Source organism: Bombina bombina, chromosome 5 (genome assembly GCF_027579735.1).
Source record: "Bombina bombina isolate aBomBom1 chromosome 5, aBomBom1.pri, whole genome shotgun sequence".
NCBI classification, from domain to species: domain Eukaryota; kingdom Metazoa; phylum Chordata; class Amphibia; order Anura; family Bombinatoridae; genus Bombina; species Bombina bombina.
The window spans coordinates 619,676,560-619,694,617 of NC_069503.1; positions in this window are offsets into that span (position 1 = coordinate 619,676,560).

Here is an 18,058-nt window from a genome sequence, read left to right on the forward strand (position 1 = left end):
ATTTTGTAATCTTAGATTTTTTTTATTTTTTGTAATTTTAGACAGTTTTTTTGTGTGTAAATTTTAGTTTTTTATTTTTGGTTATTTTATTTTTGTTAATAGTTTAAGCTTAGTTTTTTTATTTCACAGGTAAGTTTTTTTATTTATTTGAAGTTATATTGTAAATTTAATTTAAAGTTGGGAGTGTTAGGTTTAGGGGTTAATAGTTTAATTAATTTAGTCGCGATGTGGGTGTTTGGCGATTTAGGGGTTAATTGGTTTAGTTGAGTATTTGCAATGTGGGTTTTTGGTGATTTAGGGGTTAATAGGTTTAGTTGAGTATTTGCAATGTGGGTGTTTGGCAGTTTAGGGTTTAATAGGTTTAATTTAGTATTTGCGATGCGAGCGGGCGGCGGATTAGGGGTTAATAGTTTTATTTAGGTGTTAACGATGTGGGGGTCGTGGTTTAGGGGTTAATAGGTTTATTTAGTGTTGGCATTGTGGGAGGGCAGCGGATTAGAGGTTGATAGGTTTATCATAGTTTTTGCAATGTGGGGGGATGGCGGTATAGGGGTCAATAGGTAGTTTATGGGTGTTAGTGTACTTTGTATCATTTTTGTTATGAGTTTTGTGAAACATTTTTGTTTTGCAAAATCCTTAACTACTGATCTTTAATAACGAAATGGATTGTGGCGGTATAAGCTATAACGCTAGCGTAATAGCCAGACCGCACAACCTGTGATACAGGTGATCTGAAATTTTTTAGTGCGGAATGGAGAGTTGCGGTATAGACTAAAGCGCTAGCATTTAGCTGTAACACTGCAACTTGTCATAAGGGTGAATATTCCGCTCAGAAAGGCCAATTTGTCAGCGGTATAGCTATATATATATATATATATATATATATATGAATAAAATAAAGAAAGTTCAGCAGTCTTCCAAGAGTGTATCAAAACAAATGTAATGCTTTATTCCAGGATAAAACAACAGGACAAGCTGTAAAATTTCAAAGCAAAGTCTGACCGGTTTCGGTCTCCCTGACCGTAATCATAGACTGATTCAAAACATGTGCAACATACATTTAAATAGCATGTAACTTATCCTAATTGGCTAAAAACAACACAAGCAGAAATTTTAACCCCATATGTACTGACATCAATATCACTCACTTGTTAAATGGACATACTTATACAATAGTTAACCATATATACAGAAAGTGATTGATAGGACAATAATACACCCTTTTTAGATCCCTTCCAGCAAATATCATGTCATTACTTAACATATAGAAGGTACACAGATGTGTTTTGTTTATTTAAAGGATGAACATGGAGATATATATGTGTACATATTTGTACATACACATGCATATTTCATCTCATATAGAACACAAAACCTTGTGAGATGGGTATTAAAGACATATTCAAGCATATACAAATATTTATAATCAAGCTTATATTTAGCAAGAACATGTATATATTAATGCTGAAAATAGTGTATTAACCTATGTCTAATTCCCTTCTAATAAAGATGGATCATATGTAGGATGTGGGGAAAGATATATATATATATAATATTCAATAGATATTGAATCAAATTAATAGCAATATATTACCATTCATTGGACATATGTTTATTAATCTCACATATTACTCTCGAAACGTGCATTAAGATAAAGCAATATTAAAATCATATTAGTCTATCTCCAAGAAACTCGGTAATACAGCACTCCAAAGTTGCTGCTTAATCATCTTTGCCAATAATTAATAATGTCGAACTCAGAATTGAAACCTAGGGGTAACAAACTCTTCATCTTGAATATCCAATAAGTTTCCTGCTTGCACAAAATTGGGAATTTATCTCCACCTCTTGGAGGTTTCCCAATTTGTTCAATTGCTTGCCATCTCAATGTTTTGGTGTTTTGACCATGTATTTCAATGAAATGTTTAGATAGTGCTGAACAGGATATGTAAGATAAATGTTCTTTAATGCGTTTACAAACTTCTCTTGTAGTTCTTCCTAGGTACTGTTTCCGGCAAAGATTACATTCCACCAGATAGATGATGTATGTACTTCTACAGTTTATACAGCCTTTAGTAGAAAAAGTTTGGCCAGTAACAGTAGATTGGAATATTTCACTACTACGAATGTGATCGCAGGAAACACAGTTCCTACGACCACATTTGAATGTCCCATTGTGATGTAACCAAGAACTGGTCACTGTTTTGTCACTTCTCAGCATACTAGGTGCTAATATGTTTCCCAAGGTGACATTTCTTCGGGGGACAAACATACAGCCCTTGTCTATAATATGTCTGAGTGACTTATCTCCCATAAGAATAGGAAGATTTTTCTTAACTATGGTGCAAACTGCATCGTATTGATTGGAAAAGGAAGTAATAAACTTAGGTTTGTTATCATCCATTTGATTTGCTTTGTTTTGTTTCCCCTTTCTTGTAAGTAAAACATCACGTTTTAATTCCTTAGTCTCAAAGAAAGCTTTATTAATTGTTTATTTAGGATATCCCCTAGCAATCATTCTATCTTTGAGTTGTTTACTTTCAGATAGAAAATCACTCTCAAGGGAACAGTTTTGCTTCACTCTTAGGAACTGACTCTTGGCAATGCCTTTAAATACATGTCTAGGGTGACTAGAGTGAGCATGTAAAAGACTATTGCCTGAGATGGGCTTCCTATAGAGAGTGGAGACAATTTTTCCACTCCCCATATCTCCAATCAAGGTAACATCAAGGAAGTTAATCCTATCCCTGTTCCATTCGGCAGTAAATGCTAGACCAACGTCATTGATGCTAATATCAGATACAAATTTACTTGCGTCTGATTCATTCGATGACCAGATGATAAGAAGGTCATCAATGAACCGCTGATATAGTACAATGTGGTCAGCATTACCTCCATAGACGTGGGACCGCTCCCACCACCCCATGAATAGGTTGGCGTAGGAGGGGGCAAACTTTGCCCCCATAGCGGTCCCACGTCTCTGGAGGTAATATGTATCTTGAAACACAAAGAAATTATGTTCCAATAGGAATCTGACCACCTTGATGAACAGTATTCATTTTTCATCAGTGAGGTCTGAATATAACCTTAGATAATAGTCAATTGCAGTAAGGCCATATTGATGGGGGATTGAAGAATATAGTGAGGTGACGTCTATAGTCAACCAGCTATATCTTTTTTGCCATGTAATATGTTCCAATAGTTGCAGGACATGGGTAGTATCTCTCACATAGCTTGGTATTAATTTCACTAGTGGCTGTAAAATTTGATCAACCCAATTTGATAGTGGTTCCAACAAAGACCCAATTCCCGCAACTATTGGTCTCTCTTTGACATTTTCAGTACTCTTATGGACTTTCGGGAGATGATGGAAAATTGGGGTCACAGGTTGATCAACCAAAAGATGATCTGCTGTGGCCCCATCCATCAGACCCTCCTCTACAATTTCATCAAGAAGGTGGGATAATTCCTTTTTAAACCTGGCAGTGGGATCTCCTGACAGGACAAGATAAGTTTCACTGTCATTCAATTGTCTGGTGGCTTCAGCAAGGTAATCAACCCTGTCCAAAACCACCACACTTCCCCCCTTGTCAGATTGTCTAATGACTATCTCATTGTTCCTTTGTAGATTGGTAAGAGCCTCACGTTCCTTAAATGATAGATTATAACTGTGATCATCCGTTTGATCAGCCAACACTGAAAGATCCTCAAAAACTCTCTGATGAAATGTTTCTAAGAGTTTACCGCTAGCATGTATAGGATAAAAATCCGATTTATTTTTGGGTTTAAATTTTTTCAATGTATGGCTGGTCTCAGGATCAACAGAACCTTTATGACTAAGATCCTCAAGTGTGATGATGGCACAAGCATCATCAAAGTTCAAATTTGAATTTTGTCCTCCCACCTCGGGACCTTTATTGGTTGTACCATCATCACATGGTTGATAATCACAGTCGCGAAAAAACCTCTTTAGAGTCAAATCCCTAACTAGTTTATTAACGTCTAAAATAGCTTCAAAGAGATTAAACTTCCTAGAAGGGACAAAACCTAGCCCATAGTTAAGAAGTTTAGTCTCAACATCAGATAATGAATATGAAGATACATTTATCACCATATTTACTGGTATTTCCTCATTTTTGGTTGTTTCCCCCTCAGAGTGTACCTCTTGTTTTCCACATCCTGTGTATTGTCTATTAATGTTTTGCCTCCTCCCTGGAATTGTTTTGTGGCCCCTTGAAAAACCTGTCCCTCAGTGGTTGACTTATTGTGTTGTTTATTGGTTTTGATCTTATTACCATTCTCCACTATATTTGCATGATTGCTAGTCACTTTAGGTTTTACACTTAAAGGTAAAGTGTTTTTTAATATACCCTTGTTAGCATTAATAGTAGATGGTGTATGTTGATCATCTCCTTCAGAGCCTCCCTCATCTCCTGATGTGCCCTCAAAACTAGAAGCAAACCTTTCCTCATCAGTGTTGTCACTTTCTGATGTGGAAAATGTGACTTTTTTATTACTTGACTCACAGGGATTTGTCTTGGCTTTCTTCTGTTATGTGTGATCAGTCCACGGGTCATCATTACTTCTGGGATATAACTCCTCCCCAACAGGAAATGCAAGAGGATTCACCCAGCAGAGCTGCATATAGCTCCTCCATTCTACGTCACTCCCAGTCATTCTCTTGCACCCAGCAACTAGATAGGATGTGTGAGAGGACTATGGTGATTATACTTAGTTTTTATAACTTCAATCAAAAGTTTGTTATTTTACAATAGCACCGGAGCGTGTTATTGCCTCTCTGGCAGAGTTTGAAGAAGAATCTACCAGAGTTTTTACTATGATTTTAACCGGAGTAGTTAAGATCATATTGCTGTTTCTCGGCCATCTGAGGGAGGTAAAAGCTTCAGATCAGGGGACAGCGGGCAGATGAATCTGCATTGAGGTATGTAGCAGTTTTTATTTTCTGAATGGAATTGATGAGAAAATCCTGCCATACCGTTATAATGACATGTATGTATACTCTACACTTCAGTATTCTGGGGATGGTATTTCACCGGAATTACTCTGTTAAAAGTACATTAAACCTTTTAATAGGTATTTATTATGTTAAACGTTTTTGCTGGAATGTAGAATCGTTTGCATTTTCTGAGGTACTGAGTGAATAAATATTTGGGCATTATTTTTCCACTTGGCAGTTGCTTGTTTTAATTGTGACAGTTTCGTTTCTCTCTCACTGCTGTGTGTGAGGGGGAGGGGCCGTTTTTGGCGCTCTTTGCTACGCATCAAAAAATTCCAGTCAGTTACTCTTGTATTTCCTGCATGATCCGGTTCATCTCTAACAGATCTCAGGGGTCTTCAAACTTCTTTAGAGGGAGGTAGATTCTCTCAGCAGAGCTGTGAGACTTATATATTGACTGTGATTAAAAAACGTTGCTCTGTAATTTTTATGTTTCAAATTTAATTATTGTTACTTTACTAATGGGAACAAACCTTTGCTAAAAGTTGTGTTGTTTTTAAGGATTGATGCTATAACTGTCTTTCAGTTCATTATTTCAACTGTCATTTAATCGTTTAGTGCTTCTTTGAGGCACAGTACGTTTTTGTTAAATAAGATTGTAACCAAGTTGCAAGTTTATTGCTAGTGTGTTAAACATGTCTGATTCAGAGGAAGATATCTGTGTCATTTGTTCCAATGCCAAGGTGGAGCCCAATAGAAATTTATGTACTAACTGTATTGATGCTACTTTAAATAAAAGCCAATCTGTACAAATTGAACAAATTTCACCAAACAGCGAGGGGAGAGTTATGCCGACTAACTCGCCTCACGTGTCAGTACCTGCATCTCCCACCCGGGAGGTGCGTGATATTATGGCGCCTAGTACATCTGGGCGGCCATTACAGATAACATTACAAGATATGGCTACTGTTATGACTGAAGTTTTGGCTAAATTACCAGAACTAAGAGGCAAGCGTGATCACTCTGGGGTGAGAACAGAGTGCGCTGATAATACTAGGGCCATGTCTGATACTGCGTCACAGCTTGCAGAACATGAGGACGGAGAGCTTCATTCTGTGGGTGATGGTTCTGATCCAAACAGATTGGATTCAGATATTTCAAATTTTAAATTTAAATTGGAGAACCTCCGTGTATTACTAGGGGAGGTTTTAGCGGCTCTTAATGATTGTAACACTGTTGCAATACCAGAAAAATTGTGTAGGTTGGATAAATACTTTGCGGTACCGGCGAGTACTGACGTTTTTCCTATACCTAAGAGACTAACTGAAATTGTTACTAAGGAGTGGGATAGACCCGGTGTGCCGTTCTCACCCCCTCCAATATTTAGAAAGATGTTTCCAATAGACGCCACCACACGGGACTTATGGCAAACGGTCCCTAAGGTGGAAGGAGCAGTTTCTACTTTAGCTAAGCGTACCACTATCCCGGTGGAGGATAGCTGTGCTTTTTCAGATCCAATGGATAAAAAATTAGAGGGTTACCTTAAGAAAATGTTTGTTCAACAAGGTTTTATATTGCAACCCCTTGCATGCATCGCGCCGATTACGGCTGCGGCAGCATTTTGGATTGAGTCTCTGGAAGAGAACCTTAGTTCAGCTACGCTGGACGACATTACGGACAGGCTTAGAGTCCTTAAACTAGCTAATTCATTCATTTCGGAGGCCGTAGTACATTTAACCAAACTTACGGCTAAGAACTCAGGATTCGCCATTCAGGCACGTAGGGCGCTGTGGCTAAAATCCTGGTCAGCTGATGTAACTTCTAAGTCCAAATTACTTAATATACCTTTCAAGGGGCAAACTTTATTTGGGCCCGGTTTGAAAGAAATTATCGCTGACATTACAGGAGGTAAGGGCCACGCCCTGCCTCAAGACAAAGCCAAAGCTAAGGCTAGACAGTCTAATTTTCGTCCCTTTCGGAATTTCAAAGCAGGAGCAGCATCAACTTCCACTGCACCAAAACAGGAAGGAGCTGTTGCTCGTTACAGACAAGGCTGGAAACCTAACCAGTCCTGGAACAAGGGCAAGCAGGCCAGGAAACCTGCTGCTGCCCCAAAGACAGCATGAACCGAGGGCCCCCGATCCGGGACCGGATCTAGTGGGGGGCAGACTCTCTCTCTTCGCCCAGGCTTGGGCAAGAGATGTTCAGGATCCCTGGGCGCTAGAGATCATATCTCAGGGATACCTTCTAGACTTCAAATTCTCTCCCCCAAGAGGGAGATTTCATCTGTCAAGGTTGTCAACAAACCAGATAAAGAAAGAAGCGTTTCTACGCTGTGTACAAGATCTGTTATTAATGGGAGTGATCCATCCGGTTCCGTGGTCGGAACAAGGACAAGGGTTTTACTCAAACCTGTTTGTGGTTCCCAAAAAAGAGGGAACTTTCAGGCCAATCTTGGATTTAAAGATCCTAAACAAATTCCTAAGAGTTCCATCGTTCAAAATGGAAACTATTCGGACAATCTTACCCATGATCCAAAAGGGTCAGTACATGACCACAGTGGATTTAAAGGATGCTTACCTTCACATACCGATTCACAAAGATCATTACCGGTATCTAAGGTTTGCCTTCTTAGACAGGCATTACCAGTTTGTAGCTCTTCCATTCGGATTGGCTACGGCTCCAAGAATCTTCACAAAGGTTCTGGGTGCCCTTCTGCCGGTACTAAGACCGCGAGGAATTTCGGTAGCTCCGTACCTAGACGACATTCTGATACAAGCTTCAAGCTTTCAAACTGCCAAGTCTCATACAGAGTTAGTTCTGGCATTTCTAAGGTCGCATGGATGGAAAGTGAACGAAAAGAAGAGTTCTCTTTTTCCTCTCACAAGAGTTCCATTCTTGGGGACTCTTATAGATTCTGTAGAAATGAAGATTTATCTGACAGAAGACAGATTAACAAAGCTTCTAAATGCATGCCGTGTCCTTCATTCCATTCAACTCCCGTCAGTAGCTCAATGCATGGAGGTGATCGGCTTAATGGTAGCAGCAATGGACATAGTACCCTTTGCACGTCTACATCTCAGACCGCTGCAATTGTGCATGCTGAGTCAGTGGAATGGGGATTACTCAGACTTGTCCCCTACTCTGAATCTGGATCAAGAGACCAGAAACTCTCTTCTATGGTGGCTTTCTCGGCCACATCTGTCCAGGGGGATGCCATTCAGCAGGCCGGACTGGACAATTGTAACAACAGACGCCAGCCTACTAGGTTGGGGCGCTGTCTGGAATTCTCTGAAGGCTCAGGGACAATGGAATCAGGAGGAAAGTCTCCTGCCAATAAACATTCTGGAATTAAGAGCAGTTCTCCATGCCCTTCTGGCTTGGCCCCAGTTAAAAACTCGGGGGTTCATCAGGTTTCAGTCGGACAACATCACGACTGTAGCTTACATCAACCATCAAGGAGGGACAAGAAGCTCCCTAGCAATGATGGAAGTATCAAAGATAATTCGCTGGGCAGAGTCTCACTCTTGCCACCTGTCAGCAATCCACATCCCGGGAGTGGAGAACTGGGAGGCGGATTTCTTGAGTCGCCAGACTTTTCATCCGGGGGAGTGGGAACTTCATCCGGAGGTCTTTGCCCAAATACTTCGACGTTGGGGCAAACCAGAGATAGATCTCATGGCGTCTCGCCAGAACGCCAAACTTCCTCGCTACGGGTCCAGATCCAGGGATCCGGGAGCGGTTCTGATAGATGCCTTGACAGCACCTTGGAACTTCGGGATGGCTTATGTGTTTCCACCCTTCCCGCTGCTTCCTCGATTGATTGCCAAAATCAAACAGGAGAGAGCATCAGTGATTCTAATAGCGCCTGCATGGCCACGCAGGACTTGGTATGCAGATCTAGTGGACATGTCATCCTGTCCGCCTTGGTCTCTACCTCTAAGACAGGACCTTCTGATACAGGGTCCATTCAAACATCAAAATCTAACTTCTCTGAAGCTGACTGCTTGGAAATTGAACGCTTGATTTTATCAAAACGTGGTTTTTCTGAGTCGGTTATTGATACCCTGATACAGGCTAGGAAGCCTGTTACCAGAAGGATTTACCATAAGATATGGCGTAAATACCTATACTGGTGCGAATCCAAAGGTTACTCCTGGAGTAAGGTTAGGATTCCTAGGATATTGTCCTTTCTACAAGAAGGTTTAGAAAAGGGTTTATCGGCTAGCTCATTAAAGGGACAGATCTCAGCTCTGTCCATCTTGTTACACAGGCGTCTGTCAGAAAATCCAGACGTCCAGGCCTTTTGTCAGGCTTTAGCTAGGATCAAGCCTGTGTTTAAAACTGTTGCTCCGCCATGGAGTTTAAACTTAGTTCTTAACGTTTTACAGGGTGTTCCGTTTGAACCCCTTCATTCCATTGATATAAAATTGTTATCTTGGAAAGTTCTGTTTTTAATGGCTATTTCCTCGGCTCGAAGAGTCTCTGAGTTATCAGCCTTACATTGTGATTCTCCTTATCTGATTTTTCACTCAGACAAGGTAGTTCTGCGTACTAAACCTGGGTTCTTACCTAAGGTAGTCACTAACAGGAATATCAATCAAGAGATTGTTGTTCCATCCTTGTGTCCAAATCCTTCTTCAAAGAAGGAACGTCTTCTACACAATCTGGATGTAGTTCGTGCCCTCAAGTTCTACTTGCAGGCAACTAAGGATTTTCGACAAACGTCTTCCCTGTTTGTCGTGTACTCTGGTCAGAGGAGAGGTCATAAGGCTTCGGCTACCTCTCTCTCCTTCTGGCTTCGTAGCATAATTCGTTTAGCCTATGAGACTGCTGGACAGCAGCCTCCTGAAAGAATTACAGCTCATTCTACTAGAGCTGTGGCTTCCACTTGGGCCTTTAAGAATGAGGCCTCTGTTGAACAGATTTGCAAGGCTGCAACTTGGTCTTCGCTTCATACTTTTTCCAAATTTTACAAATTTGACACTTTTGCTTCTTCGGAGGCTATTTTTGGGAGAAAGGTTCTTCAGGCAGTGGTTCCTTCTGTATAATGAGCCTGCCTATCCCTCCCGTCATCCGTGTACTTTTGCTTTGGTATTGGTATCCCAGAAGTAATGATGACCCGTGGACTGATCACACATAACAGAAGAAAACATAATTTATGCTTACCTGATAAATTCCTTTCTTCTGTTGTGTGATCAGTCCACGGCCCGCCCTGTTTTAAGGCAGGTAAATATCTTTTAAATTATACTCCAGTCACCACTTCACCCTTGGTTTCTCCTTTCTCGTTGATTCTTGGTCGAATGACTGGGAGTGACGTAGAGGGGAGGAGCTATATGCAGCTCTGCTGGGTGAATCCTCTTGCATTTCCTGTTGGGGAGGAGTTATATCCCAGAAGTAATGATGACCCGTGGACTGATCACACAACAGAAGAAAGGAATTTATCAGGTAAGCATAAATTATGTTTTCTTATATCTCCTGTTGAAAAACCTTCTCCTTTTATTCTTCTTATTAGTTTGAGGTTCATCTAGCTCATCTTTATCATACCAAGACTTGTTTCTCTGGCGACGTCGCCAGATATATACTGAGCCTTGTGAATAGTCTTTCTGGTCACGCAAAAATTTGCTGTGTTTCACTTGAATGACTAATTTTTTAGACTCTTCCATTGTTTCTTTGAAGATTTTATCAAATTTAAAAAATATATCACACTGATTGAATTTACTCATATCAGTTTCTAGTTGTGTAATCTTACTCTTGATATCATTTAAAAGATAGTCTTTGTATTCAATGAGAAGGGTTATCAGTGTGAGGGAACACTCAGTTAATGCTTTGTTCCATCTTTCAACAAAGGATAGATCTTTAATATCATATGTTGGGAATTTGTTCATTCTGAGGCCTCTAGGGATCATTTTTAGAGAGAAATATTTAGACAATATCCACTTATCCCATTTAAGTTTCTGTTCCTTTAATTTTAAATGTTCATAATCTTGAAATAAAATCACCCAATTTTGTCTTAGGAGAATCACAATTAAACACATCTTCCAATTCCAAAAGGTCTAAATTGTCCTCATCAATGTCATTAAAAGAATACATAATTTCTAAATCCTGAGTATTATCAATATTATATGTTTTAATAGTAATTCACCAACTGTTGGAAAAAATCTTAACAAGAGTTGATGTTTTAAGGACCAGAACTATAACACATATAATTGGATAAAGCAAAACTAAATCAATAAGTCAAAGTATCAAAGTTGTACACTCTATATAAATAGAAAAAGCGAGTCAAACAATTTGACTAAACTGAGATAATAAAGGTTCAATTAAACATTCCTATATATATATATATATATATCTCTCTTATAGGGTAAGTAAAAGTAGAAAAATATGAAACAGAGATATATTTCTAGAAATATCAATAACAATATTCATAAACATGGAACAACCCTATCAATCATATACAAAAGTCACTGGACTCAGATGTGCAGGTTTGAACCTCAAAAGCACAAGTCCCACAATAATGGAGCAATTGGTCCCATGTATATATATGAAAGAAATGCCCCAAGTCTTATTGGTAAGATGATATGAAAATGTCCCAATAGTAAGGGGGGACGTAGCAAGAGTCAGTGCAGTTCAGTTGAAGCGATCCGCAAAAGACCGGTACAGTTCCTCTCTAGGCCCTTGAGCACAGCGTGAGGGCTGACACCGGCACACTCACCCCAAAGAACAGCCAACATGAAAAAGATAGAGGCTCCTCTCTCCGCCGGACCATGCTGTTTCGGCGTTCACAACTCCGAGCATGTCACTTCCGGTATCGTGTGGCTGTTACGTCGTTCGTCACGTGATCTCCTGCCGACCAATCGGAATCCTTGTCCAGCCGTTGTCAACACTTAGAAGCAGCCAGGTACTCCCATATCGCTGCACAATGTTACCAGCCACAGGATTCCCATCACTTAGACAGCGGCAGTAAGGTGGCGAATGTAGACGGCTCCTGAATAGCTTTGATGATGCTTGTGCCATCATCACACTTGATGGCACAAGCATGAGGATCTTAGTCATAAAGGTTCTGTTGATCCTGAGACCAGCCATACATTGAAAAAATTTAAACCCAAAAATAAATCGGATTTTTATCCTATACATGCTAGGGGTAAACTCTTAGAAACATTTCATCAGAGAGTTTTTGAGGATCTTTCAGTGTTGGCTGATCAAACGGATGATCACAGTTATAATCTATCATTTAAGGAACGTGAGGCTCTTACCAATCTACAAAGGAACAATGAGATAGTCATTAGACAATCTGACAAGGGGGGAAGTGTGGTGGTTTTGGACAGGGTTGATTACCTTGCTGAAGCCACCAGACAATTGAATGACAGTGAAACTTATCTTGTCCTGTCAGGAGATCCCACTGCCAGGTTTAAAAAGGAATTATCCCACCTTCTTGATGAAATTGTAGAGGAGGGTCTGATGGATGGGGCCACAGCAGATCATCTTTTGGTTGATCAACCTGTGACCCCAATTTTCCATCATCTCCCGAAAGTCCATAAGAGTACTGAAAATGTCAAAGGGAGACCAATAGTTGCGGGAATTGGGTCTTTGTTGGATCCACTATCAAATTGGGTTGATCAAATTTTACAGCCACTAGTGAAATTAATACCAAGCTATGTGAGAGATACTACCCATGTCCTGCAACTATTGGAACATATTACATGGCAAAAAAGATATAGCTGGTTGACTATAGACGTCACCTCACTATATTCTTCAATCCCCCATCAATATGGCCTTACTGCATTTGACTATTATCTAAGGTTATATTCAGACCTCACTGATGAAAAATGAATACTGTTCATCAAGGTGGTCAGATTCCTATTGGAACATAATTTCTTTGTGTTTCAAGATACATATTACCTCCAGAGACGTGGGACCACTATGGGGGCAAAGTTTGCCCCCTCCTACGCCAACCTATTCATGGGGTGGTGGGAGCAGTCCCACGTCTATGGAGGTAATGCTGACCACATTGTACTATATCAGCGGTTCATTGATGACCTTCTTATCATCTGGTCATCAAATGAATCAGACGCAAGTAAATTTGTATCTGATATTAGCATCAATGACGTTGGTCTAGCATTTACTGCCGAATGGAACAGGGATAGGATTAACTTCCTTGATGTTAACTTGATTGGCGATATGGGGAGTGGAAAAATTGTCTCCACTCTCTATAGGAAGCCCATCTCAGGCAATAGTCTTTTACATGCTCACTCTAGTCACCCTAGATATGTATTTAAAGGCATTGCCAAGAGTCAGTTCCTAAGAGTGAAGCGAAACTGTTCCCTTGAGAGTGATTTTCTATCTGAAAGTAAACAACTCAAAGATAGAATGATTGCTAGGGGATATCCTAAACAAACAATTAATAAAGCTTTCTTTGAGACTAAGGAATTAAAACGTGATGTTTTACTTACAACAAAGGGGAAACAAAACAAAGCAAATCAAATGGATGATAACAAACCTAAGTTTATTACTTCCTTTTCCAATCAATATGATGCAGTTTGCACCATAGTTAAGAAATATCTTCCTATTCTTATGGGAGATAAGTCACTCAGACATATTATAGAGAAGGGCTGTATGTTTGTCCCCCGAAGAAATGTCACCTTGGGAAACATATTAGCACCTAGTATGCTGAGAAGTGACAAAACAGTGACCAGTTCTTGGTTACATCACAATGGGACATTCAAATGTGGTCGTCGGAACTGTGGTTCCTGCGATTACATTCGTAGTAGTGAAATATTCCAATCTACTGTTACTGGCCAAACTTTTTCTACTAAAGGCTGTATAAACTGTAGAAGTACATACATCATCTATCTGGTGGAATGTAATCTTTGACGGAAACAGTACCTAGGAAGAACTACAAGAGAAGTTGGTAAACGCATTAAAGAACATTTATCTTACATATCCAATAAGGTCACCTGTTCAGCACTATCTAAACATTTCATTGAAATACATGGTCAAAACACCAAAACATTGAGATGGCAAGCAATTGAACAAATTGGGAAACCTCCAAGAGGTGGAGATAAATTCCCAATTTTGTGCAAGCAGGAAACTTATTGGATATTCAAGATGAAGAGTTTGTTACCCCTAGGTTTCAATTCTGAGTTCGACATTATTAATTATTGGCAAAGATGATTAAGCAGCAACTTTGGAGTGCTGTATTACCGAGTTTCTTGGAGATAGACTAATATGATTTTAATATTGCTTTATCTTAATGCACGTTTCAAGAGTAATATGTGAGATTAATAAACATATGTCCAATGAATGGTAATATATTGCCATTAATTTGATTCAATATCTATTGAATATTATATATATATATATCTTTCCCCACATCCTACATATGATCCATCTTTATTAGAAGGGAATTAGACATAGGTTAATACACTATTTTCAGCATTAATATATACATGTTCTTGCTAAATATAAGCTTGATTATAAATATTTGTATATGCTTGAATATGTCTTTAATACCCATCTCACAAGGTTTTGTGTTCTATATGAGATGAAATATGCATGTGTATGTACAAATATGTACACATATATATCTCCATGTTCATCCTTTAACCCCTTAGTGACCAGAGCACTTTTCCATTTGTTGACCGTTTGGGACCAAGGCTATTTTTACATTTCTGCGGTGTTTGTGTTTAGCTGTAATTTTCCTCTTACTCATTTACTGTACCCACACATATTATATACCGTTTTGTTCGCCATTAAATGGACTTTCTAAAGATACCATTATTTTCATATCTTATAATTTACTATTAAAAAAATTATAAAATATGAGGAAAAAATGGAAAAAAAACAATTTTTTCAAACTTTGACCCCCAAAATCTGTTGCACATCTACAACCACCAAAAAACACCCATGCTAAATAGTTTCTAAATTTTGTCCTGAGTTTAGAAATACCCAATGTTTACATGTTCTTTGCTTTTTTTGCAAGTTATAGGGCACTAAATAAAAGTAGCACTTTGCTATTTCCAAACCACTTTTTTTCAAAATTAGCGCTAGTTATATTGGGACACTGATATCTGTCAGGAATCCCTGAATATCCTTTAACATGTATATATATATATATATATTGATCTAGGCCCATTTTGGTATATTTCATGCCACCATTTCACCGCCAAATGTGATCAAATAAAAAAAAATGTTCACTTTTTCACAACTTTTTTCACAAACTTTAGGTTTCTCCTAGGGCGAAAGAAAGAGACAGCGCAACCCCAAATCAAGGTAGTAGTTTCACAATTTTAATTCACACACAAAAGTAATGCACTTACAAACAGACAGTAAAGATGTCGCATTAATCCCTTTATAGGGAACAGCAAGAGGCAAGTCCCAGTTCTTTCAGGAATCTTATTCAGCTCCACGGCTATCGATACTGCCGCTTCGATATTGCTTGCTGACACACAGTCTCAATGAATCAGAGCCGTCCTTGGCTCCAGTGGCGTCACTAGGGGGGGGCGGGGGGGGCGGGCCGCACCCGGGTGACACCCACCAGGGGGTGACACCAAAAAAAAAAAAAAAAAAATTTTTTTTTTTTTTTTTTTTTTTAATTTTATTGAAATTCAAAGAAATACAATGTTGAGATGCATAGATTTTTTTATTAGAGGCTGGCATTTGTGAACATTGGTGGGACTGGGGAAGATGTAGACACACAATTTTTTTGCCCCTTGAGCCAATGCTGCAATTTCAACAAATGGTTTTCCCGGCTGCTTTTGCTTGTTTGTACTTTGCTTCTCCCCTGCCCAATTTCGCTATGAATGTTGTGGGCATGCCGTGGGGCTTGCAAAGTTGCGCTGCTAGCCTAAACCTGCCTGCCTATCTGTGCTCACTGCTCAGTGATATGTGGAGCAGTGGAGTCACTCACTGCTGTGCTGTCTCTCTAAACGGGAACTGGCAAATCATGAGGGGATGCCTGGCACCTGACCGCATGACTGTTTGACACTGTCTTTAAAGTGAAGGAGCCACGTATGATGCCCACCAGACCATTACGGTTACGGTACACTAAGTGCACACTGAACAGGTAGGAGGGCGGGCGGGGGTCTGGGGGTGGGCAGAGTGCAGAGGTGATTGGCCATAAGAAGCGGTAGGCATGCGGCCCGGGGCTGTGCACTGACAGACTTGGAACAGAGTCAGAGAGCAGAATTTTCATAGTTTGCGCGCCTAAACCTTTTCTTCAGTGATTTATTTTTAGAGTGCTCTGTTTATCTTTCATTTGATGCTCTGCTGAGCCAGGGAGCAGCTCTAGGCATGAGCTTTATAATTAATGCAGTGCAGTTTACATATTTTGTATGTGTGTGTCTGAGTTTTTTTGTGTGTGTGTGTCTCAGTGTTTTTGTGTGTGTGTCTGAGTGTGTTTCCGAGTGTTTGTGTGTGCATCTGAGTATGTTTTAAGTGTGTCTGAGTGTTTGTATGTGTGTTTGCCTGTGTTTTTGTGCGTGTCTGCTTTCTGGGGGGGGGTGACACCATAACTTACCGCACCGGGTGACACCAACCCTAGTGACGCCACTGCTTGGCTCCGCCCCCAACGCGTTTCGTCTGTGCTATCCAGACTTTCTCAAGAGGAAGTGATGCTGTCTGGCAAGATCCCATGAGTCACTATTTACATCCGCTTGTGGATTCTGATTGGATGATCACTAACCTATCCGGTATTGGTATGCTGACAAGCCTCTCTTGTTGTACGTGATAAATTCAGCTTAGACTAAAGCAAACATCTAATCTCTCATAACAATATATGGCTGTTCAATCTTAAACACTTACAATTTAATAGACAACAAAAAATGCACAATCCAAATTAATATAAACAGCGTAAATATGTAAAAATTTAAAACTGCAACATTGCCTAAATCACAAATTGCTATAATAATATTAAAAACCACGATATTTGTATATTGTAAAAGAAAACTAAAACTTACAATCGATGATTTGCACACATTTTAAAATTACTAGAATTAATAGGAATTCATTTTTCTTTATTCTTTAAAGGGACCTATGTAATGAAAAAGACCTGTGGTTTTGATTCACTTGTGACTTTTATCTATCTGTTGTTTTGATATTTTTAATCTATTTTTTGATTTATTCACTCATTCTTTTTAACAAATGTATTGATGAACATGTATGAATATTTTTATTGATCTACCAGTGTGCAATATCTATCTATTTAACAATTGAAAATTGGTCATAGCTACTTGTTATATTATCCAAAGCATTTTTATTTTACATCCACCACTCTACCTAGCTGCGCTGTTAATACTTTTAGTGTAGTGTGTTCAATTTAGGTTTCTCACTGAAATTATTTACAAACAGCTTGTGCAATTATTGCACAAATGGTTTTAAATGCTTCTCTGGGATCCCCTTTGTTCAGAAATAGCAGACATATATGGCTTTTACGTTGCTTTTTGGTAATTAGAAGGCCGCTAAATGCCACTGCGCACCACACGTGTATGATGCGCAGCAGTGAAGGGGTTAACTAGGAAGCATGTAGGGAGCTTGTAGGGTTAATTTTAGCTTTAGTGTAGTGTAGTAAACAACCCCAAGTATTGATCTAGGCCCATTTTGGTATATTTCATGCCACCATTTCACCGCCAAATGCGATCAAATTAAAAAAAACTTTAAATATTTCACAATTTTAGGTTTCTCACTGAAATTATTTACAAACAGCTTGTGCAATTATGGCACAAATTGTTGTAAATGCTTCTCTGGGATCCCCTTTGTTCAGAAATAGCAGACATATATGGCTTTGGCGTTGCTTTTTGGTAGTTAGAAGGTCGCTAAATGCTGCTGCGCATCACACGTATATTATGTCTAGCAGTGAAGGAGTTAATTAGGTAGCTTGTAGGTAGCTTGCAGGGTTAATTTTAGCTTTAGTGTAGAGATCAGCCTCCCACCTGACACATCCCACCCCCTGATCCCTCCCAAACAGCTCACTTCCCTCCCCCACCCCACAATTGTCCCCGCCATCTTAAGTACTGGCAGAAAATCTGCCAGTACTAAAATAAAAGTTTTAGGTTTTTAAAAAAAAAAAAAAAATAATTCTTCTGCTGTGTAGGACCCCCCTTA